This window comes from Narcine bancroftii, unplaced genomic scaffold (assembly GCF_036971445.1).
Source record: "Narcine bancroftii isolate sNarBan1 unplaced genomic scaffold, sNarBan1.hap1 Scaffold_134, whole genome shotgun sequence".
Classification (NCBI taxonomy): domain Eukaryota; kingdom Metazoa; phylum Chordata; class Chondrichthyes; order Torpediniformes; family Narcinidae; genus Narcine; species Narcine bancroftii.
This window is the reverse complement of record NW_027211869.1, coordinates 488,197-511,515: the sequence shown is the minus strand read 5'-3', so window position 1 is coordinate 511,515 and position 23,319 is coordinate 488,197. Positions and strand designations below refer to the sequence as shown.

General features: G+C 43.3%; 1 long non-coding RNA gene across 1 annotated transcript in view; it reads left to right on the top strand.

Moving 5' to 3' along the window:
• Window positions 1-2,307: 2,307 nt before the first annotated feature.
• LOC138750398 (uncharacterized) overlaps window positions 2,308-23,319 on the top strand; it is a 270,860-nt gene continuing 249,848 nt past the window's right edge. Inside the window, exons 1-2 of the long non-coding RNA XR_011349314.1 lie at window positions 2,308-2,343; window positions 4,891-5,136. This is a non-coding gene — a long non-coding RNA (uncharacterized lncRNA). The remainder of the gene's footprint in view (window positions 2,344-4,890; window positions 5,137-23,319) is intronic.

Here is a 23,319-nt window from a genome sequence, read left to right as displayed (position 1 = left end):
CTTACAAGAGGTTGAAATCAGGGGATAAATTCATGAGGTCCTGTGCCAGGTGCAAGAGAGTAGGTGACCTGGTGATAAATCAGTGCAGTCCTGTCCCGGGCGCAAAAGAGTAAGTTAGCACGGGATCAATCAATGCAGTATTATCCCGGGCACTCGATAGCATGTGACCAGGGGATAAATCATGCAGTCATGCCCCGTGCGCATGAGAGGGTGTGACCAGGGAATAAATCAATGCAGTCCTGTCACAGGCGAACATGAGAGTGAGACGAGGGGATAAATCAATGCAGTTCTGTCCTGGACGAATGAGAGTGTGTGACCAAGGGATAAATCAATAAAGTCCAATCCTGACGCAGGAGTGAAAGTGACCAGGGGAAAAATCAATGAAGTCCTGTCCCGCATGGACAAGTGGGAGTTGTAGTCCTGTCCCAGACACACGAGAGGGTGTGACCAGGGCATTAATTGATGCAGTCATGCCCCGGGCCCACGTCAGGTGGAGACCAACTGATAAACCAATGCAGTTTTGTCCCGGGTGCACGATAGTAGGTGGCCAGGGGTTAAATCAGTGGAGTCCTGTCCCGGGTGCATGAGAGGGTGAGACCAGTGGATAAATCAATGCATTCCAGTCCCACGTGCACAAGAGGGAGTTTTCAGGGTATAAATCAATGCAGTCTTGCATTCGGAGCACGGGAATAAGTCACCACGGAATAACTCAATGCAATAATAACCAGAGCACATGTTAGCATGTGACCAGTGGATAAATGATTGTATTCCTATCCCGGTGCACGAGAGGAAATGACCATACATGCAGTCATGCCCTGAGCACCCGACAGATGAAGACCTGCCAATAAATCAATGCAGTCCTGCCACAGGTGAACATGAGAGTGAGACCAGGGGAGAAATCAATGCAGTTCTGTCCCGGGCGGACGAGAGGGTGTAACTAGGGGACAAATCAATGCAGTTCAGCCCCTGGTGCACGAGAGTGTGAGACCAGGGGATAAATCAATGCAGTTCTATCCCAGACGCATGAGAGGGTGTGACCAGGATATAAATCAATGCAGTCCTATCCCGTGTGCACGAGAGTGTGTGACCAGGGTATAAATCAATACAGTCCTGTCCTGGGCGTAGGAGAGTTGATGACCTGGCAATAAATCAATGCAGTCCTGTCCTGGGTGCAAAAGAGTACGTTAGCACGGGATCAATCAATGCAGTATTATGTCGGGCACGTGGTCGCATGTGACCAGTGGATAAATGATTATAGTCCTATCTCGGCGCAGGAGTTTAAATGACCGGGGATAAATCAATGAGGCCCTGTCCTGCATGCACAAGAAGGTGACACCAGGGGATAAATTAATGCAATCCTGTCGGGGGCGTACGAGAGGGTGTGACCCGAGAATGAGTCAAAGCAGATCTGTTACGGGCGCATGAGCGGGTGTAACCAGTGTATAAATGAATGTAGTCCCGACCCGGGCGCACGAGAGTAGCTGACCAGGGGATCAATCAATGCAGTTCTATCCCAGACGCAAGAGAGGGTGTGACCAGTCAATAATATATGCAGTCATGCCCTGGGCACCCGACAGATGGAGACCTGCCGATAAATCAATGCATTTCTGTCCTGGACGAATGAGAGTGTGTGACCAGGGATTAAATCAATGCAGTTCTGTTCTGGGTGCACAAGACGGTGTGGCCAGGGGATAAATCAAGGCAGTGTTGTCCTGGGCGCACGAGAGGAGGTGACCAGGGCTTAAATCAGTGGAATCCTGTCCCGGGTGCATGAGAGGGTGAGACTAGTGGATGGATCAATTCAATCCTGTCACAGGGGAACATGAGAGTGAGACCAGTGGATAAATCAATGCATTTCTGTCCTGGACGAATGAGAGTGTGTGACCAGGGATTAAATCAATGCAGTTCTGTTCTGGGTGCACAAGACGGTGTGGCCAAGGGATAAATCAAGGCAGTTCTCTCACCAGCGCACGAGAGGGAGTGAACAGGGAATAAATCAATGCAGTCCTGTCCCGGGAGCACGAGAGAGTGAGACCACGGGCTCAAGTAGAGCAGCTGGTTAAGTTAGCACCAAGGCGTGGACCCAGGGAGAAGCGTCTCATAGTCCTGGAAGCACAGGAGCCCCACAGATCCGCTCCGATCCGGGTTCTGCAGATCCGCTCTGGGACCGGTACTGAATCACCTTCAGACCCCGACAGTCACTCACGCACACACACAGACTCGGGGAGATGTGCACTGTGCATGCATGCCTGAGAACCTCTGCCTGCCGCGTTATCCGGGCTGTTAACGTGATGACGTAAGAGCGACGTCATGGGCCGCGCGCTCTTTGACCGTCTGAAGATGGTGAAGATGCTCTTTAGTAGAAATGGTTCACACAAACTGGGTCAGAGGTGGCGGGGATGGGTGTGAGAGTGGGGTTGGGTGGGGTGGGATGGGATGGGATGGGGGTCGGGGTCGGGACCTGCGAGGGCGAGGGGGACCCACGAGGTTGAGTGGGTCGAGGACCTGAGCGGATGAAGGGGCCTGTGCTCCTTGATCTTCTGTCTGGGGCTGGCTGTGGTTGGCTGCGAGTAGGGCGGGTGACCTGGTTCTCTCTCTTTATCCGCCACAGCTCGTCAGCGCTGGCTGCGACATTCCTGGGGCCTGAGAAGATCTCGTCCGCTAGCAGGAGCTGGATGTCCTCCAGCATTTGTTCAAGGAAGGGTTGCTCAAACATCAGGCAGGGTTTGTTTCCTTCTGCCACTGTGAGCATCTCATCCATTAAAGCTGATGGGGCTCTGTCCCCCAGGCCATCGAGGTGCATCAGTCTGGCCGCGCACTGCTGACGGGAGAGTCCGAAGGTGCAGAGGAGGAGGTGGTTGACGGTGATGTACTTGCCCTCCTCAGGGATCGTGTCATCCACTCTGGCCGCTGTTTCTTCATTGAGGACACTCGCCATGTGGTAGAACATGGTGGAGTTCGAGATGATCTTCCGGAGTCTAATCTGTGCCTCCGCCTGCCCGAGCCATGTACGGGGCTCGTTGGTCCAGAAGGGGGGAGCTTTACTGAGACGGCGCTCATTGCCGAAGAGTCCATGTTTGGAGATCTGGACTGGTCGGGGTCACAAATGTAGTGGCTGCTACACACAGAAAACAACCACTAGACTCGGTGGGATTGTGGCAGGCTAGAAGAAGTCAGGAAACTGACTAAAAGCTGTCCTGTTTGCGCAGAATGCAAACTGCAATACTTCAATGCTCCGGAGGTTACTCTCATCAAGGCAACCTGACATTTTGAGAGGATTAGTTTAGATTTTGAAGGGCCGTTACCTTTCAACAACAAAAATGTACATTCCTGACTGTAATTGACGAATATTCCAGGTTTCCCTTTGGGATACCCTGCCCTGATGTCTCGTCAGTGTCTGTCATTAAGTCACTTGACAGAATTTTCAGCATTTTTGGTTTTCCCAATTACATTCATACTGATAGGGGCTCAGCATTCATGAGCCCTGAACTGCGGTGAGCCTTGCTACGAAAGGGGATTGCCACCAGCTGTACCGTATGCTACAACCTGCAGGGCAATGGGTAGGTTGAAAGGGCTAATACTACAGTCTAGAAGACTGTTAATCTTGCTTTAAAAACACATGGTTACCCTGTTACGTGGTGGCAGGAGGTGCTGCCTGAGGGGCTACATTCAGTGGCAGCTCTCCTGACATCTAATCAAGCACTTTTGAGCCACTATGAACTCTTCCCCAAGAGAATTAATCTGACCTTCCATGACTGTATTACTGTCAACTCGACAGCCTTTTAAAAAGTGCCTCCAGGTGAACATGGATTGTTTGCAGTAAAACTATCTTTTAACAGGACAAGATTTAACAGATCGAAGTTTACACTGCAGGTGATGCCATTGTGAAAAATACAGAAATAAAGACAGCTGCCTTCTATCATCCAGTCTTCCCAGGATTTGAATTGTTTCTATTTGTTAGAGAAAAGGAAAGGAATATTTATCCCCATACCTGAACCCTGTCCCCCTCAGACAGATGCTACTGCAAGAGCTGCTGTTATGAATCACCGTTGATTCAGAAATTGAAGTCTCGCCTGATAGGGGATAACTTCAGGGCCCTGCTCATTTCATTGAGCTCTGTAAACAGTAGGGATCCAGAATTATGAACCACCCCTGCTGGACAATTTCTTTGAACTGTACAACTTAATGCAATAATTTATTTGACCAAGGAGGAGTGGCACATCGCTCATCTGAGAAGCTAGGACTGACCAAAGGAAGGGACGCATTATCTCTCCACAAAATTCTCTTCAGGAAGTACACAAGTGCCTCCCTTTTGAGTGAATGGAGCAGTGGTTCTCAACCTTTATCTTCTCATTCACATCCCACTTCAAGTGATCCCTACGCCATGAGTGCTCTGTGATTAGTAATGAGAAGAAAATGTTTGAAAAACCCATTTTAATCAGTCCTCATTGACTCATGGAGTGCACAGTTTCAGAACTCCAAAGGAAATGGGCCAACAACCATTTTTCTCCGAGCAAAATAAGGTCTGGAACACTGATTCTCAACCTTCCCTTCCCAACCACACGCCACCTTAACCAATCCATGACACAGCACAGAGCACCGATGGCATAGTGGGTTGTGAGTGGAAAGAAAAAGGTTGAGAACCACTGGTATCAAGAGTGATTTTATAGAATTAATAAAAATATTGTCTTGTTATGATTGATTTGCCTGGGACCTTGAAGAATAAGTCGTCAGCAGGAACTGGGTTGAACTGAATCAAAGTTTTGCTGTTATTTGAAATGCTTATAAACCCGCAAGGCAGAACAGGGTTAAAATCCTAAGACTGAAGTGATATTTGTTGATCACCTATGTACAGCCACTAACCAAAGCACTGTCATTCCACACTCACAGGGGCAGGAGACTCAGAGATGTCTGGAGGAACCCACTGGAGTCAAGCAGGTGTCCCTCCTGCAGCCCGATGACAATGTGCTTTGAGGTAGAACAATGCTTGAAAATGCATCAAGAAGACCTAAACACTCCAATATCCTTTGAGCTGAGGACCAGCAATCAACTTGAAAATGAACAAGATCACATGATTTCTGAATCCATTGAAATGCAGCATCAGAGACAAAATTAACTAAACCAAATATGCAAACAGTAAGTGTTGCTATCTTTGTTGCTCTATTATACCCACATTTATCCTGTTTGTTTTAAGAAAATATTGACTTGACTTCTATTAAGATTTTGTTTTACTGATTTGAAGATGGGTTTAAAATTTCGACCCTGCTGTGGACTGCCTGAGGCACTGAGTTCAGGCCATGGTCCTCACTTTGTAGCCAAGATAAATGAAAAATTGGATCTTGGGTATTACTTAACTTTTGTAACTCCTTCCAAAATTAATCCCAATTCTGTCCCAAAGGGTCTTAATTTTGAAGATTCCCAGGTAGAACGTAAAGTAACTATTTCTTTATTCCAAATAAAACATTTATCTGAAAAATTAGAATTTAATCCATTCAATTTCTGTGGAGTAAGATCTTGTACCATTCTATGCCCAACATTAATTGTGTCCTGACAAAGTTCTAAAAAAATTTCCTCTTGAATATTTATTTTTAAATCTTTCTCCCATCTTTGTCTTGACTTCTGACCTCATTCCATTTTGCAAAGTTGTCTACATCACAGAAATGTCCAATTAAATTTGTTCAGTTAACATCAAATATGGACCCAAATATTCTCATAACTATGCCTTTAACTGATAATAGAATATTGTATTGTTCTGTATCCCATACCTACATTTCAATTGCTCAAATGTCATTAAATTTGAACCTTTTATGCAGTGATTTTCAAACTTTTTCTTCCCACTCACCACAATATTGTATATACTGAGACCTTAAAGTAATGGTTCTCACATCCCACTTCGCCATAGATTAGTAAGGGATTCTAAAAGTAGTACATGACTGGGAAGGTTGAGAATCACTGCTCTGGACCTAATAGTTACCAAAATAGTTGTGGCCCATTTCCTTTGGTGTTATGAAACCGTGCATGTCACGAGTCAATGAGGGATGATTAAAACTTTCTTTTCACCCACAAACCATCTGAAGCAATCCCTTATTAATCGCAGAGCACCAATGGCAGAAAGGATTACTTAAAGTGGGATGTGAGTGGAAAGAAATGTTGAGACCTAATGTTTTATTGTCTTAATTCCTTTCTAAAACCAAATAACTGAAATATTTACTTGCAAATTTTTTTGACACAGAATTAAACATCAAAAAGAATCTGTTCAAATAGCTGATCTATATCAACCAGTGCATAGAATAGAGGAGTTGGGAAATGATGTTGAGACTGTAGAAGGCCAAATTTAGAGTACTGTGTGCAGTTCTGGTCACCAAATTATAAGAAGGATATCAACAAAATAGAGAGGGTGTAGAGAAGATTTACGTCAATGTTACCTGGGTTTCAGCATCTCGATTACAAAGAAAGATTGAGCAAATTAGGTCTTTATTCTTTGAATCATAGAAAGTTGAGAGGGGATTTGATAGAGGTATTTAAGATGACGAGAAGGATAGATAGAATTGATGTGGATAGGCTTTTTCCATTGTGAGTGGGATAGATTAAAACAAGAGGTTTTGAGTTCAAAGGCAAAAGTTCAGAAGTAACATGAGGGGGAATCTCTTTACTCAAAGAGTGGCGGCTGAGTGGAATGAGCTTCCGGGAGAAATAGTGGTGGCAGGGTCCATTTTGTCTTTTAAGGGAAAATTGGATTGGTATATGGATGGGAGGGGAATGCAAATAGGTGGGACTAGATGAGAGTATTTAGTTCAGTGTGGACGAGAAGGGCCAAATGACCTGTTTCTGTGCTGTGATTGTTATATGGTTAAAATGTGTGGCAGTAACTTGGAAGTCCAATGTGTATTTGGGAATGGGTCGTTGTATCCACCTTGAAATAATTACATATAATTGATGGAACAAATTTGAATTTTCTTTTTTAAAAAATTTGGGAACCGTATTTACCAAGTGTAGGAATTAAGTTGTAATCACCCAACCTGAACCTTCTGACTCCTAAAATCGAGAAAGTTAAGACGTTAGAATTTATTTGAGAGTTTTGCTCAATTTTTACCAGATGTTTTCTTTTTTCTTTTCTATTGGGTAGTGGGGAGGTGGGGTTTTTTTTTAAAATCATTTTGCATTAATGTTAACTTATTTTCAAGTAAGAAATTTATGTTTTTAATGCATATGTGAAATTAAATAAAAAATTTTTAAGGATGATGTAAATGAAGAACTGTTTCAGGAAATGGGGATTTTCCGCTACTCCCATTAACCCCAGGCAGCAGGAATGTGTGAATGAAAAACTAAACTGGCCAGATTGACTGAGGAAACACGGCTAGAGTTACCCAAAAAGTGCTCCCCTATCATTGATTTAATGCAGGTGACACTGAGGATTGTTGGGGCAGAGATGGTCCATGGACAGCCAATATGGACAGCTTGGGGAACAAAGCCCACAATGCCATTTTGGATGGATTACCTGATGAGAAACAAATATTAGAGAGAGAGACACACACAGACAAACACGCACACAGACAAACACATGCTCAGAGACCCACACATTCGCGCTACCGGCGCAGGTGCGCCCCGGCGCAGGTGCGCCCCGGCGCAGGCGCGCCCCAGCGCAGGAGCGCATGCTCAGAGACGCACACACCTACACTAATAGACCCACACACACACCCACACTCAGAGACCTACACAGAGACCCATACACACACTCGGTGACCCACACACACACACACACACACACACACACACACACACACACAGAGACAGACCCGCACACATAGACCCACACACACGTACACATAGACCAACACACACACACACACACATGCTCAGAGATACACACGCTCAGAGACCCACACACACACAGACACACACAGTCAATCATAGGATCTGCTTTGGTGTTGTTCAGCTGTGAAACTAGTGGCCATTTGGAGAATGCGTCTGCAGCGTTTAGGAAAGTCTCACCCATGAGTAGTCCAGCGAAGTCTACATGAATCTAATGCGAGGGTTTGGATGGTCATTATCATAGGTTAGCTTTGGCTTGTGCCATTTTTGGCTGCATTGTCTGACATACTTCACATTCTCTTACTGTTGTTTCAATGTCTCTGTCGATAGAGCACCACCAGACATGCATCCAGGCCAGTGCCTTCATTCGACCCATTCCCGGATGGTTGTGGTGGTCGGAGTGGATCAGCACCTAATTTGTTGTCATTAGTATTTCCTTTAGTTGATTGACTTTTTTATTTCTGTGTTCCAATACCACGTTTGATCTTTCTTGAGTAATTGGTTCAGCGGGATGCATAGGGTAGACATATTAGGGATATGTTTTTGGTAGTGATTAACAAGTGCTAGGAAAGACTGTAAATCCGATTTGTTAGTTGGGTACGGGGCCTTGTGAACGGCTTCTGTTCCTGCTGGATTCATTGTCGATTTTAAACCCAAGATGTGTTACTGAGAGGCGCGTAAAGGCATAGTTGTCCTTTCGTAACCCTGTTGTAGTCTGGTTAAAACCTTTTCAAGGTTTTGTAAGTATCCACTGTCGTTTGGCCCGTGATGATGACATCATCTAGGTAACGCCCAACTGAGAGTCCATGTCGTGATGGGGCCATGGTTGCTTGAAAAATCTCTGGTACTGCTGAAATTCTGTAAGACTTGCAGTTATAGGAGAAGAGTCCCAGATGGGACTGATTGTCACATATTCCCTGGAGTTTTCTTCTCCAATTCTATCTGCTGATAGGCTTAGGACAAATCTAGTTTTGTGAATTTTTGACCTCTGTTGAGTGTTTGGAAGAATTCTTCTGCCTTGGGCATTGGGTGTTCGGGTACTTTGAGTGATGGGTTGATGGTGACTTTGTAATCGCTGCAAATTTGAATCTCCCCGTTTACTTTTCGTACGGGTATGATGGGCGCTGCCCAATCGCTGTATTATATTGGTTCTAATGTGACTTCATACTTTTAGTCGGTTTAATTCAGCCTCAATTTTCCCTTTCATAGCAAATGGGACTATTCTGGCTTTTTAAAAAAATTTTTATTTTTCACACCATAAACCACATTGACCAAGATACATACATTTTCCTTTTCAAATATATACAGTGTCATTTTCTCCCCCCCCCATCCCACCCTACCTACCTCCCCCCCCCCATTCATTTAAAGTACAGAATCTAAGATACATTAAACCAGTCAAAAAATGTTGTCATTCAATAAAAATAAACAAGAAATTCCACTGAGTCAATTCTTTTCATTTCCTTCTCCTTTCGTTATTTTAGGTGGTAGATGTCCCCGGTAGGTTTTCTCGATTGTGTTTCATGTCTGGCTCCCATATTTGTTCAAATATTTCAATATTATTTCTTAAATTATATGTTATTTTTTCTAATGGAATACATTTATTCATTTCTATATACCATTGTTGTATTCTCAAATTATCTTCTAATTTCTAGGTTGACATAATCCATTTTTTTGCTACGGCTAGAGCTATCATAACAAATCATTTTTGTGCACCATCCAAATCAAGTCCAAATTCTTTGTTTTTTATGTTACTTAGGAGGAAGATCTCTGGGTTTTTTGGTATATTGTTTTCTGTAATTTTATTTAATATCTGGTTTAGATCTTCCCAAAATTTTTCCACTTTCTCACATATCATTGCATGAATTGTTGTTCCCATTTCTTTTTTACAACAAAAACATCTGTCAAATACCATTTATTTAACTTTTGAGGTGTAATGTATAGCCTGTGTATCCAGTTATATTGTATCATACGTAACCTCGTGTTTATTGTATTTCTCATAGTTCCAGAGCATAACTTCTCCCATGTTTCCTTCTTTATCTTTATGTTTAAATCTTGTTCCCATTTTTGTTTAGTTTTACCATTTGTTTCCTCATTCTCCCTTTCTTGCAGTTTAATATACATATTTGTTATAAATTTTTTGATTATCATTTTATCTGTAATCACATATTCAAAATTACTTCCTTCTGGTAAACTCAGACTGCTTCCCAATTTGTCATTCAGGTAGGATCTCAGTTGGTAGTATGCCAACACTGTATCTTGAGTTATATTACATTTATCCTTCATTTGTTCAAAGGATAGTAATTTATTTCCTGAAAAATAATTTTCTATTCTTTTGATCCTTTTTTCTCCCATTCTTTAAAGGAAAGGTTATCTATTGTAAAAGGGATTAACTGATTTTGCATCAGTAGGGACTGTTCTGGCTTTAAAGAATTTTGGTTCTGCATTATCTTTTAATTGCACCTTTGATTTTCCCCAATTCTTGGAAAACCACTGCGTGGTTGCTAAGGATTTGTTCGAATTCTGGCTGGGAGGTGTCCGTGTGGTTTACATTTAGTATTGAACCGATTTCCAGCCAGTCTAGGGAAATGTATTGTAGGCAGTTTCTTCTGAAGAGTGCTGGTCCCTGGCTATTTATGATGTAGAGAGACAGTGTTTTTGGTTGGTGTTGCTTGTTTTGTACTTGGACGGTACATTTTCCAAACACTGATTCTGTCTCCTGTAACTGATTTATTTGAGTTGTTTTCACCAGGAGTTGTGGAAGCAAACGTTCCTTGATGTGTAACGGCATTAAGGACACCACTGCCCCCGAGTCTCACTCCATCTTCAGGGGTTGTCTGTTTATTTTTAGCTATATAAAGATTGCTGTGTCTCCTCTGTTTATTCCTCGGATGTGTAATATGTCAGGAGCTGAAATTTCAGGGGCCTGAGTGCTCCGCCACTCAAGGTCAGCTGTTGGGCTGTTATCATCTTTGTTGTTAGGTTGCCTCGCTCTCTCTGCAATTGTTTTGTCTTTAGCTGCCTGTTTATTTGCAGGCCACCTGCACTTTAGAAGCAGACATTTAGCTTTGATATGTCCTTCTATTTTGCCACAGTTGCATTTAGAATTTTTGAAGTAACAGTTTTCTGGTCGGTGGTTGTATTTCCCGCAACGGGAGCATGGATGGTGGGAAGACCTCCCGTCCAGTGGAGCACCACCGGGAAGCGGCGCCGTTCCCAGGCAACGCGTGATGCCAATCGCTGGTTTCTCCTCGGAAGGGAAGGGGGGCCCGTACCATCTTGTATCGGATGACTGGGGTGGCGATTCGGCCCATCTAAAATGGCCTGCTGCAGTGACTTTAAGGTGATTGGGGAAAGGTTGAGGGGAACATTAGGGGTGTGAGAGATGGGAAAATTGATCTAAAATTATGAACATGGAAGAAACTAAAGTTCATCAGTAAAATGGCTGTAACCAGTTCAAACAGGATAAGCTTGGGGCTTAGGATGCAGGAAAGCAGAGTCAGCACGATTAACATAAGAATCTTCTATCCTTTGTGACAAGACCATAGGACTAAGATAAGGAATGGTAAGGTACAATAGAATGTAGGAAGTTGAGGTAGTCTGGATCAGATAAGGGTCTCCTAGCCCTGGACAGAAGTACCAAGTCATACATTTCTAATTAGCTAACCATACACAGATTTATACATATGAAATTAGCCAACCCTAGATAGAATGAGTCAACTCTGCATATCAAGAGACTGTAGCCCCGAGAATCAGGAAGGTGTGAATAAGGACAATGACATGAAGGGACACCGACAGGATACCCCCCCCTGGTTCTCCAAGTATACTGAAATTGCACGTAGGCAGGCAGGATTGCCTAATGCCAAACCTCTCCAGCAGGAGGCAGAAGAATGTAAGGGGGAGGGTATTCCTACACTGAAATCAACTGTATAAAAGTTGGGTGAGCCCCAGTGTGTGTGTGTATTCCCAGGGTAAGGGGAAGCACCCAACTTTGCATTGTTGTAGTAATAAATGTTCTTTGTTCTCAATTTTTGTCTCGAGCAATTTCTTTAAAGGTACTTTAGTCCTAACAAATGGGGGCTCGTCCGGGATCACACTCCCTCCACTGACAGAGTGCCCCGACGACGAGAGTAGGTGCACCCCGGCTGATTCAGCTGGACTCACGGGCGACGGGTGGCTGGTCAGTGGAAGAAGCGAGTGATATCCGAGAAGAGGCATTGAGAACAAACGGCGGAAGGACGCGCGCTAGAGCAGTACTGCCAGAACTCGGTAAGAGTATTTTACTTGTTCCTAAGTATGGGAATAGCGGGCAGTAGAGATGAGAGTCCTGACACAGGACGTGACCACCAGATAGCTACGTACAGCCCGCTTGGGATGATGTTATCTGAGTGGGGCACAGGAAAGACCCGCGGTAAAGACAAACTGACGACGGTCAGGTATTGTTGTAATGAATGGGTGGGATACCCGGTTAAAGGGAGCTCCGTGTACTGGCCAAAATTCGGATCCGAGGATGAATGGATGTGTGAAGTTTGAACTTATGGCTCTATCAAAACCAGCCAGACAATGTTGAGAGCAGGGAATATGCAGCCTGCTGGCTCAAGGGATCCATTGAACAGCTGGTTTTGAATGAGAAAGAATCCAGGGATAAGAGAGAGGAGGAACCTCTTGTCCCTGAATCACAGGGTTGGGATGTGTTACATTCCCTCCCTCCACCCTATGTTCCTCCTATGCCAGCTCCTATCTTTCCTTCCCCTCCTATGACCTACCCTTCTGCACCTTCCCCACCTCCCCCACCACTAGAGAAGAGAGAAGAGAGCAGGAGTGGTATGATAACTTGCTCACAAAGCACTCGATTACCACCTCTGTTGGCAGGAGAGAGAGGTAACTTTAATTCAGAACAGCGTGAGACTCTTCAGGAAGAAAGGGCAGAACCCTTTGATTCATTTCCCAGGGAGCAGGAACCCAGACCTAATAAGCCAGAAACCAATTGGATGAGACCACTGCGGGAAGTTCCCATGGGAGAGGGTCTCGGTTTCGTAAATGTGCCCCTGACCAGTACTGAAGTGTGTAACTTTAAGAAAGAACTGACCTCCCTGATAGAAGATCCCCAGGGATGTGCTGAACAGTTAGACCAATTTTTGGGACCATATATATATACAATATGGGGGTCTCGACATAGAATCCCCAGCAGGGGAACAATTGGTACTAACAGGTTTTGTTACCAACTCAGCCCCAGACATTAAGAGAAAATTACAAAAGACAGAAAATTGGCATGAGCAGGGAATAACCCAGCTTCTACAGATCACACAAAAAGCATTTGTCCAGACATCTGAGGATAAGCAGAAAGCAAAGGCTAACATTTTGATGCAAGCAGTTAAAGGAATAGTAGATGAGTAACATGAAAAAAAAAAGGCAGGGACTGTGTGCCAGCTCCTGAATGTTGGGAGAAGTGCAGGGAGTGGGAGAGTAGAGACCAGAGATAATTTCATAAATCACGACTTCCCACTTCAGTCACTGACCAATATTGATTAAAATTCATGCTAAAAATTAAATGTCATAAATGATCGTTTTTCAATACTGTAGAATTAGCGAATTTAACTACCAGTTAATTCCAATTTATGAAATAAATTGTATTTAAATGTGATTTTGCACAGGGAGTACCTGAGAGTTGAGTGATGTTATAACATTTGCAGGGAGAAATGTTTGCGCAAATAGGGTGAGTTCTATACATCTTAACTTTAAGTGTATGTGAGATAAAGAAAGGATCTGATGTGTAAAGTGGCTGGATCAGCCAGTTGAAGGGGGAGTGTGCATGTCCCTTTAAGTGCACTGTGGCACTTGAAATTGAGGCTTCAGGCTCTTGTCTTGCAGTTAGAGGTATGGAGCCCTATCAACACATTTAATACATTTCTTCTACACATTCAGCAGTCAAGGTCCGTGAGTTTAAAGATCACCCACCTCTGGAGAATAAAGATACCTCTGGGGATTCCTATGGGGATTCCTATAAGTTTAATCATTCATTTCTCTGGTGCATTTTCCTCCGGAGTGAAATTAATGCCTCAGCACAATTTCTCTGTATTGCCGCTGTTATTTAATTCATGATAACTTTCCCCCATTCATCAGGTTTATATTTAAATCCGGTAGTGCGGAAGTTACATTGTAAATAATCACGGAGGTAAATCCTGCGCAACTGGATTCAGCTTAATGGAGAAATAAACCTGCGAACTGGTCTATGGTGGTGTGTGAGTACTGCAATAGGTGGAATATGATTTAAATTGGTGGCATCGTTCAGAACAATTGGGTGCATAAGAATAATAATATCATTAAGAACTCACAGATCTTGTACCAGATGCTATTCAGTACATCTTGACTTAAGGACTGGAGAAATTGGCATGTTAGAATGAGATTGGCATGGTACCAATATTTCTTGATTCAATAATGACTCCACAAGCTCCAGGATTCATGCAGCAGAACTTTTAAGTGGAATATAATAGAAACTAGCCTGTACTTAAATTATTGTGTGTGCAATCTTCATAAGAACATCTTTAACTTTTTTTGGTGCCTGTTTTACAGACTGTTTTAAATAAGGCCAGCTCCTGTGAGCTGTGGCACAAGGCATTTTACTTAAGGCAGAACTAAAGGTTGAATATGTTTCAAGTTCTCTTGCAGGGGCTCTTGTGCTGCAATGTCTGTTATGTACTCACTCTAACAAATTGGAGGGTTGTGCCCCATACAGACAAGCAGCTCCAACTGCATTTTAATAAGGTCTAACATATTCAAAACCCATGCAAATATGGTTTGTGTTTCATTTTACAATTTTTACACTAACACAAAGGAAAGTCAGATTGTTATTCATTTTATTAAAATCTAGTGATTGGTTATATGTAAAAGCATGGCAAGAGGATCAACTAAAACCTGCCTGGGATGGTCCCTTCTGTGTACTTTTAATTACAGACACCGCAGTAAGAACAAGAGAGAAAGGCTGGACCCACATTCAAAGAATTAATGACAAAGTGCCATAATGTTACAATTTTATTCGTTTTTTTTTAATGGTTTATTCAGTTTTGTGTATTTTATTGCTGTTTTCAATGAGCTTTACATTTATCGTGGTTTATTCAGTTTTTGTGTATTTTATTGCTGTTTTCAATGAGCTTTACATTTATCGTGGTTTATTCAGTTTTTGTGTATTTTATTGCTGTTTTCAATGAGCTTTACATTTATTGTTGTTTATTCAGTTATTGTTATATTTTATTGCTGCTTTCAATGGGTTTTACTTTCATTGTTGTTTTACTCATTTTTTGGAATATTGTTCGTTAATGTTTTAAGTCCCCCTGGAATAGGGGCAGCAGAGGTTACAATTGTGCTCCTTTAGAATGTAGACAGGGCATAGATTTAATGTGTAGTCATAATGGGATATAAGGGATCCCAATACGGACCAGGGGAATTAAACAGCTTTAGTGGAGTACATCTAATTTGTATCATAGCCTACACAGGTATTAAAGACAGGAGTTTTGAAGCGATAGCACAAAGGACATGGTGGGACAAAGACAGACAGAATGGTAGTCAGGATTGTACATGTAACAGAGAGAGAGAGTTAATACATATGCTAATGTACACAGACAGGCTGCAACTCACAAGTTCAATGATACATATGCTAATGTTAGCAGACAAGCTGCAACACACAGTTAAATCACAAGAAACAATCCCCCCCCAGCTTGGTCACTTTTAATCACCCCATGAAAGGGAGCACCAGTTTCCAACAACGTGAGCTGCTTGACACTTTAATATCAGGCTCCAAACAGCCTTCGGAGATCGGTGGCCCTAGGGTTCGGGGCTGAAGAGGACATCAGATACGAGCCACAATCAAACGGAACCGCCTGACTACTGCTACTCGTTCGCTGCTGAAGGCAGCGCTTCTCAGAGACTGCTACTTGTTCGCTGCTGAAGGCAGCGCCTCTCACAGACTTCGTCGGGACAACACTTACAAAGGTCGTGTGCTTCAAAGACACTGCTTCAATATTTCAACGTATGGGATGGACTAGACTCTTTACTGAGAACTGGAGCCTGATACTCCAAACCCTAATAAGCAGCTGGACTCACTCCCCTGACCTTCATGGTGCTCCCCTACCTAAAGACTTTACACAGACATTACAATTCGGTTATTGACCAGCTGGGTAAAACTACACCTTACACTTGAAAGATCAGTGTTACTGATCTAAAAGAAAAGTGAGGAGAGGGGGGGGGGGGATCAGTCACACTGACACTAGTAACCAAAGATCAGTAACACTGATCATGGTGAAAGATCAGTATTACTGATCTAAAAGAAAAGTGAGGATTGTGAGAGATGGGAAAATTGATCTAAAATTATGAACATGGAAGAAACTAAAGTTCATCAGTAAAATGGCTGTAACCAGTTCAAACAGGATAAGCTTGGGGCTTAGGATGCAGGAAAGCAGAGTCAGCACGATTAACATAAGAATCTTCTATCCTTTGTGACAAGACCATAGGACTAAGATAAGGAATGGTAAGGTACAATAGAATGTAGGAAGTTGAGGTAGTCTGGATCAGATAAGGGTCTCCTAGCCCTGGACAGAAGTACCAAGTCATACATTTCTAATTAGCTAACCATACACAGATTTATACATATGAAATTAGCCAACCCTAGATAGAATGAGTCAACTCTGCATATCAAGAGACTGTAGCCCCGAGAATCAGGAAGGTGTGAATAAGGACAATGACATGAAGGGACACCGACAGGATACCCCCCCCTGGTTCTCCAAGTATACTGAAATTGCACGTAGGCAGGCAGGATTGCCTAATGCCAAACCTCTCCAGCAGGAGGCAGAAGAATGTAAGGGGGAGGGTATTCCTACACTGAAATCAACTGTATAAAAGTTGGGTGAGCCCCAGTGTGTGTGTGTATTCCCAGGGTAAGGGGAAGCACCCAACTTTGCATTGTTGTAGTAATAAATGTTCTTTGTTCTCAATTTTTGTCTCGAGCAATTTCTTTAAAGGTACTTTAATTCCTAACAGGGGGAATATCATCATTCAGAGAGGGTGGGAGTACTGAACGAGCTTCCATCTGACATGGTAAATGCAGACTCACTCTTAAGTTTTTAGATTAAATTGCATAGATACAAGGATGGGAGGACTATGGAATGGGTGAAGGTCAGTGGGACCAGCAGAATGAGGTTTTTTGCACAGTCTAGGAGGGTCAAATGGGGTATTTCTGGTGCTGTAGTGTTCTTATAGTTCTAATTAATGCCAAGACATTTTGCCCACTAACAATACATCCACACGGACAGACCCCAGACTGAATCTTTATATTTAAACACACACCACAGTAATTGGCCTAAATGAGCCTATGCCACACAAACACTCCAGTTAACCTGCAAACCACACCCCCCCCCCCACCCACACACATTTTGAAGGGTGGGAGAAAACCAATATTGATGTGTGGAGAACATACAAACTCCTTGCAGACAGTCCTAGATTTGAACATGACATGACCATTGTACCAACTGTTACATAAATATTCCCAAACCAATGCCCAAAGGCATTGGGAAAGCAAACAGCTCCCATTAAACCAATATATTTCAGAGTGTGAACAGCTGTTCAACAACTAGGAACAAAGAAAACACTAGTTTGCTTTATTAAAGTATTTAGCTGTCCCAGGACTGACCATTAACAAAAAGTACAGTCTTTTACACCAAGAACTCAATTGAAAAAAAACTCCCCTGTTTTAGCCCCATGACCTGCTGATACCTGATAAACAGCTGCCATTTTTTCATGGATGCTGTGTTGCTGTTGGCCAGAACTAGGAAGTTTGGAGACAGCCCTTATTTGAATGTCCAGCAACGGATTTCACACGTGAAGTTACAACAGTGAGATCGGCCAATTAATTCTTATCCACATTCCCGTGAAGGGCAGTCTCCTGTCTCCACAGTTGTGGCCAATAATGAAGCCACATCAATGAAGGGATGGGAGGCTGTTTATCAGGTGACAGAATTTCATGGGCTTAAAACAGTGGAGAATTTCTCCAGTTGTGATATTCAGATTAAGGCTGAAATGACATGATGCTGGAACCAGAGAAAGGTAGGTGGAGTCTGGGTTTTATTGTTTGTTGTTTTCCTGGGCTTGTTCTTTGAGTTGCTGTGAATGGCATCTGGTGTTAGTGAGAGCTATTGTACATTGGTGGCTGTGATAAATTCTTGAACAATGTGGCCAATTGTTATGCAGCCAGAGAAAGATGTTGGTTTAATTTGTTCTGTTCTGTTTCCTCTACTGGGTAACTTTAGGTCTTGGCTTGGGGTGATGGCTTAGGAATATTTGTGGTCAATCCTGTCTCTGGTTTTGGATGTGGAGTATGGGCTGTTAATGGTTTGGGTAGGGGACTGCACTGGCAGACCCTGACTGAGGGAATTCTCTTTTCTTAGTGTAAGAAGTACTTTGTTTAGTTTCTGCTCATGTAAATCTGTCAGCCTTGTGACTAACTGAAGTGACTTTGTGTAATGTTGCCCTTTATTACCTGTGTTAGAAATTAAAGTACCTTTAAGGAAATTGCTCGAGACAAAAATTGAGAACAAAGAACATTTATTACTACAACAATGCAAAGTTGGGTGCTTCCCCTTACCCTGGGAATACACACACATACTGGGGCTCACCCAACTTTTATACAGTCAATTTCAGTATCAGAATGCCCTCCCCCTTACATTCTTCTGCCCCCCTGGATGGGTTTGGCATAGGTAATCCTTCCTGCCTAAGTGCAGTTTCAGTACACTTGGAGGACCAGAGGGTATCCTGTGGGTGCCCCATCATGTCATTGTCCTTATTCACACCTTCCTGATTCTCTGGGCTACAGTCTCTTGATATGCAGAGTTGACTCATTCTATCTAGGGTTGGCTAATTTCATATGTATAAATCTGTGTATGGTTAGCTAATTAGAAATGTATGACTTGGTACTTCTGTCCAGGGCTAGGAGACCCTTATCTGATCCAGACTACCTCAACTTCCTACATTCTATTGTACCTTACCATTCCTTATCTTAGTCCTATGGTCTTGTCGCAAAGACTAGAAGATTCTTATGTTAATCGTGCTGACTCTGCTTTCCTGCATCCTAAGCCCCAAGCTTATCCTGTTTGAACTGGTTACAGCCATTTTACTGATGAACTTTAGTTTCTTCCATGTTCATAATTTTAGGTCAATTTTCCCATCTCTCACACCTGGTAATCAATAGAATTTTGATCTTGACATGTTTAGCAGAATTTTCTGAAAGTAACATTGACCCAGGTTCAAGTCTGTAGCCGTGTAAGGAGTTTGAGTGTTTTCTCTTGCCCTTCACAATGTGGGAAGTGAAGGTGAATTGGTGTGGCTTATGACCTGTTACTGTTCTGTAAATCCACATTTAAAGTTTTTGTCTGTGTGGATCTACAGTTAAGGAGTGAAATGTCCTGATGTCAATTCTTCTCTGTTCAAACGTAGTAAGTCAACAAATTCTGTAAGGATGCAAATGCTGGAGAAGTTCAGCAGGTCAAGCGGTGAACTTTATATAGTACAGATACTCGACCTGCGGCTCAAGTCTGAAATGTTGCTTGTTGCTTGTGTATCTCTCTGAATACTGTCTGGAAGATCCAAACCAGGGTCTCCAATGAGAATTGGGTGGGTAGTTCTGTGCATTACGGTCCTATCAATACAACATTTAAAAATCCTTAGTTTGAAAAGAGAAAACATGAGGTGGAGCCAATAGATTCGTCTATGTATTAAATCTTTAACTTTATACCTGCAGTACAATAACAGGCCCTTCCACACCATGAACCTGTGCTGCCCAAATCCTCCATAGAACCTTAAAAAAAACTACAGCAGGGAAATGAATGGGCCCTTAGTCTGTGCTGAACTATTATTCTACCCTGTGCCACTGACCTGCACCCAGTCCATAGCCCTCCGAACCCCTCCCAAGCAGTTCAGTCCTGGGCGCACGAGAGGCCGTGACCAGGGGATAATTCGATGCAGTTGTTAGAAATAGAAGTACCTTAACAGAAATTGCTCGAGACAAAAATTGAGAACAAAGAAAATTTATTTTACAACAATGCAAAGTTGGATGCTTCCCCTTACCCTGGGAATACACACATACACTGGGGCTCACCCAACTTTTATACAGTGAATTTCAGTATAGGAATACCCTCCCCCTTACATTCTTCTGCCTCCTGGATGGGTTTGGCATTAGGCAATCCTTCCTGCCTACATGCAGTTTCTGTGAACTTGGAGGACCAGGGGTATCCTGTCGATGTCTTCTCATGTCATTATCCCCATTGTCCTTATTCACAACCTTGCCCTTGTCCCCATTCACACCTTTCCAACTCTCAGAGCTGCAGTCTCTTCATATGCAGAGTTCGCTAATCCTGTCTAGGGTTTACTAATTTAATATGCATAACTTGATAAATCTGTGTATGGCTTACTAATTATATATGTAGAACTTGGTACTTCTGTCTAGGGCTAGGAGACCCTTATCTCACCCAGACTACCTCTACTTCCTACATTCTATTTTTCCTTGCCTCTCCTTATCTTGTTCATAGGGTGGGCTCACTGATCCTGTCGAAAGGACTAGAAGGTTCTTATCTTACATAGGCTGACTCTGCTTCCTGCATCCTAATTTCCATGCTTAGCCTGTTCATTCTGGTTTAATCCATCACTCCATGTGTCTGTACTAGTTTCCCCATCTTTCATATTTTCATGTCAAGTTTACTCGTCTCTCACAATCCTCACTTCTCTTTTAGATCAGTGTCACTGATCTGTCAAAAAGATCAGTGTTACTGACATCTCACAATCCTCACTTCTCTTTTAGATCAGTGTCACTGATCTGTCAAATTAACTGTGCGATTGGCAAAGTTGGTCTTTCTCCCAGCGGGTCAGTAAACAAATTGCAGTGTCATAAGCATCCATTTGGGAAACACACACCCCTTGGGTTATAGAAATAGGGGTCCGCAAAATCATGAAATGAATACCAGCCTTTAGATAGGGGAGCACCACACTGACCAGAATAGTGAGTCCTGCTGCTATAAGGGCTGCGAGTATCAGGCTCCAGTTCTCAGTAAAATGTCTAGTCCATCCCACATCAGTCCAAGGTTGCCAAGTCTGAACATGGGCATGGGCAGATTCTTGTCGAAGTCCTGAAGCAGTGACTTAAACCGCCTGACTGTTGTAAGCATTGTCAGTACTGAGTCTCGCACAGACGCTGCCTCCAGCAGCCAACGAGCAATAGCGAGCCAGGCGGTTTTGTTGAATCGTTGCTAGTAGCTGCCGTCTTTCTTCAACCCCTACATTAAGGGCCATCGCCGTCCGTTCGGCGACGATCTCCAAAGCCACCTGGAGTCTGAACAAACGATTTAAATGCCCAGCAACTTTAGTATTCTGGAGCTGTTTATTTCGTTTACCATTGGGACTCCCCTTAAAGTAGTGGTATTTAAGAATTGAAATGGCTGTGTAACCCAAAGGATGCTCTACAATAGCACAGGTTGGGGAAGGGTGTTTCTTGTAACTTAATCTGTGAGTTGTAGCCTGCCTGCGAACATTAGCATATGTATCAACTCTCTCTTTGCCACATGTACAATCCTGACAATTATCCTGTCTGCCTTTGTGCCCACATCTGCTTTGTGCTAAACGTTTAAAACTGATCTTGTTAATATCTGCAGAGTCCAAAATACCATTAAAATCATCATATTGAGAGGTGTTCTGTTCCCCTGGTCCACATTTGAAATCTATATTAACCCCTACCTTACTATGATCGTACCCTATATCTATGCCCCGTCTACATTCTAAAGTAAAATACTGGCCATCTATGCTGCCCCTATTCCAGGAGGACTTAATACATTTTGAATACTTCAGTGATGTCCCAGAATTTGGGAGGCAACAACTAAACAGTACAATGAATAATAAAAACAAAATTACAAGATTTTTTCCCGGCTTGTGTAACTTTCAAGTCAGGATGAAGGACTGCATGCCAGGTGGAGGGTGGATTTTCAAGATCTGTAGTCTGTGGTTCAGCAGCTCGTTTGATTCGTTGGATGTGGCTCCAACCCTTTTCTTTTGTTTGTACAGGGGTGTCTGTAATCAAAAGTACACAGTCGGGGCCATCCCAGACAGGTTTTAGTTGTTTATCTTGCCAAGCTTTAACAAATACCCAATCACCAGGTTTAATAGAATGAATAGGATACTCCAGTGGGTGAGTTTGAGCTAGTAAACCCTTCTGAGCTGCCAGTCTATGCCCAGTCTTTTACAAACCCCCTGGAGTACCCGAGAAGTAAAGTGTGTGCACCGATCCGAGTCAATGGTCTGGATCATCCCATACCGTGGAATCACAGAATCCAGCAGTACTCTGATAATGGTGCTAGCACGATCATTCGGGGTCGGGAAAGCCTCAACCCATCGCGTGAAATGATCTACCATCACCAATAGGTACTTGTGAACACCTATCTTGGGTAACTCTGTGAAATCCACTTGTATCCGTTGGAAAGGGCGTACAGCGATATCGCGACGGCTAGGCATTTCCTGGCGCATGACTTTCTCATTCATTTTCTGACAAATTGGACACCCCTGAGTACTCTGCTTGGCTACAGTGTATACGCCCGAACAATGAAAGGAGCGTACAAAAGTGTCGACAAGTGCAAAAATTTGCTGTGCCAATGCTTTGTTCAGCACTTGGCGTCCTTCGGCTGTCCACCACAACCCATCACTAGTTTGATGCATCCCCTGATCCCTCATATAAACCTCCTCTTCTCGTGAAAAGATGGGAGTCTTTTTAAGCTCCTGTGGGATGGGGAGTAACAGCTGCATGTCCACTTTCGCAGTGAGCGCAGCCTGTTTAGCAGCTGCATCTGCCTGTCTGTTGCCCTGTGCTTCAGGGCTGTCACCAGTTTGATGGCCCCGTACATGAACCACAGCTATTTCTTCAGGTAACGTCAGAGCCTCCAAGGATTGGACAATTAGGTTCTCAAGCATCAATTCCTGTCCTTTTCCCGTTATCATTCCCCGCTCCTTCCAGATTTTCCCAAAGGTGTGCACTACCCCAAAAGTGTATTTTGAATCTGTGTAGATTGTGCCCACCTTATTTTCCAGACCTTGGAGAGCTCGACAGAGGACATATAATTCGCAAGACTGGGCTGACCAGTGACCGGGAAGGCGACCGGCTTCAATAACTACCCCCTCTTTCTCATCCACTATACTATATCCGCTATAGCGAGTGCCATCAATACAGCGGGAAGAGCCATCAATAAACCATCGTTCTCTCTCCTGTAAAGGCTCATCACTTAAATCCTCTCTAATCTTAGTCTGCAGGTCTATCACCTCCAAACATATATGCTCTAACTCATTGATGGTGTTGGCAGAGCGTGGAGAGACTAAAAAGGCTGCTGGATTATGTTCTCTACTTGTAGTCAAAGTCAGATCATCCCTATCCATCAAGATCGCTTCGTATTTGAAAATTACACCATTAGCTATAACGATTCGGCGAGTGAT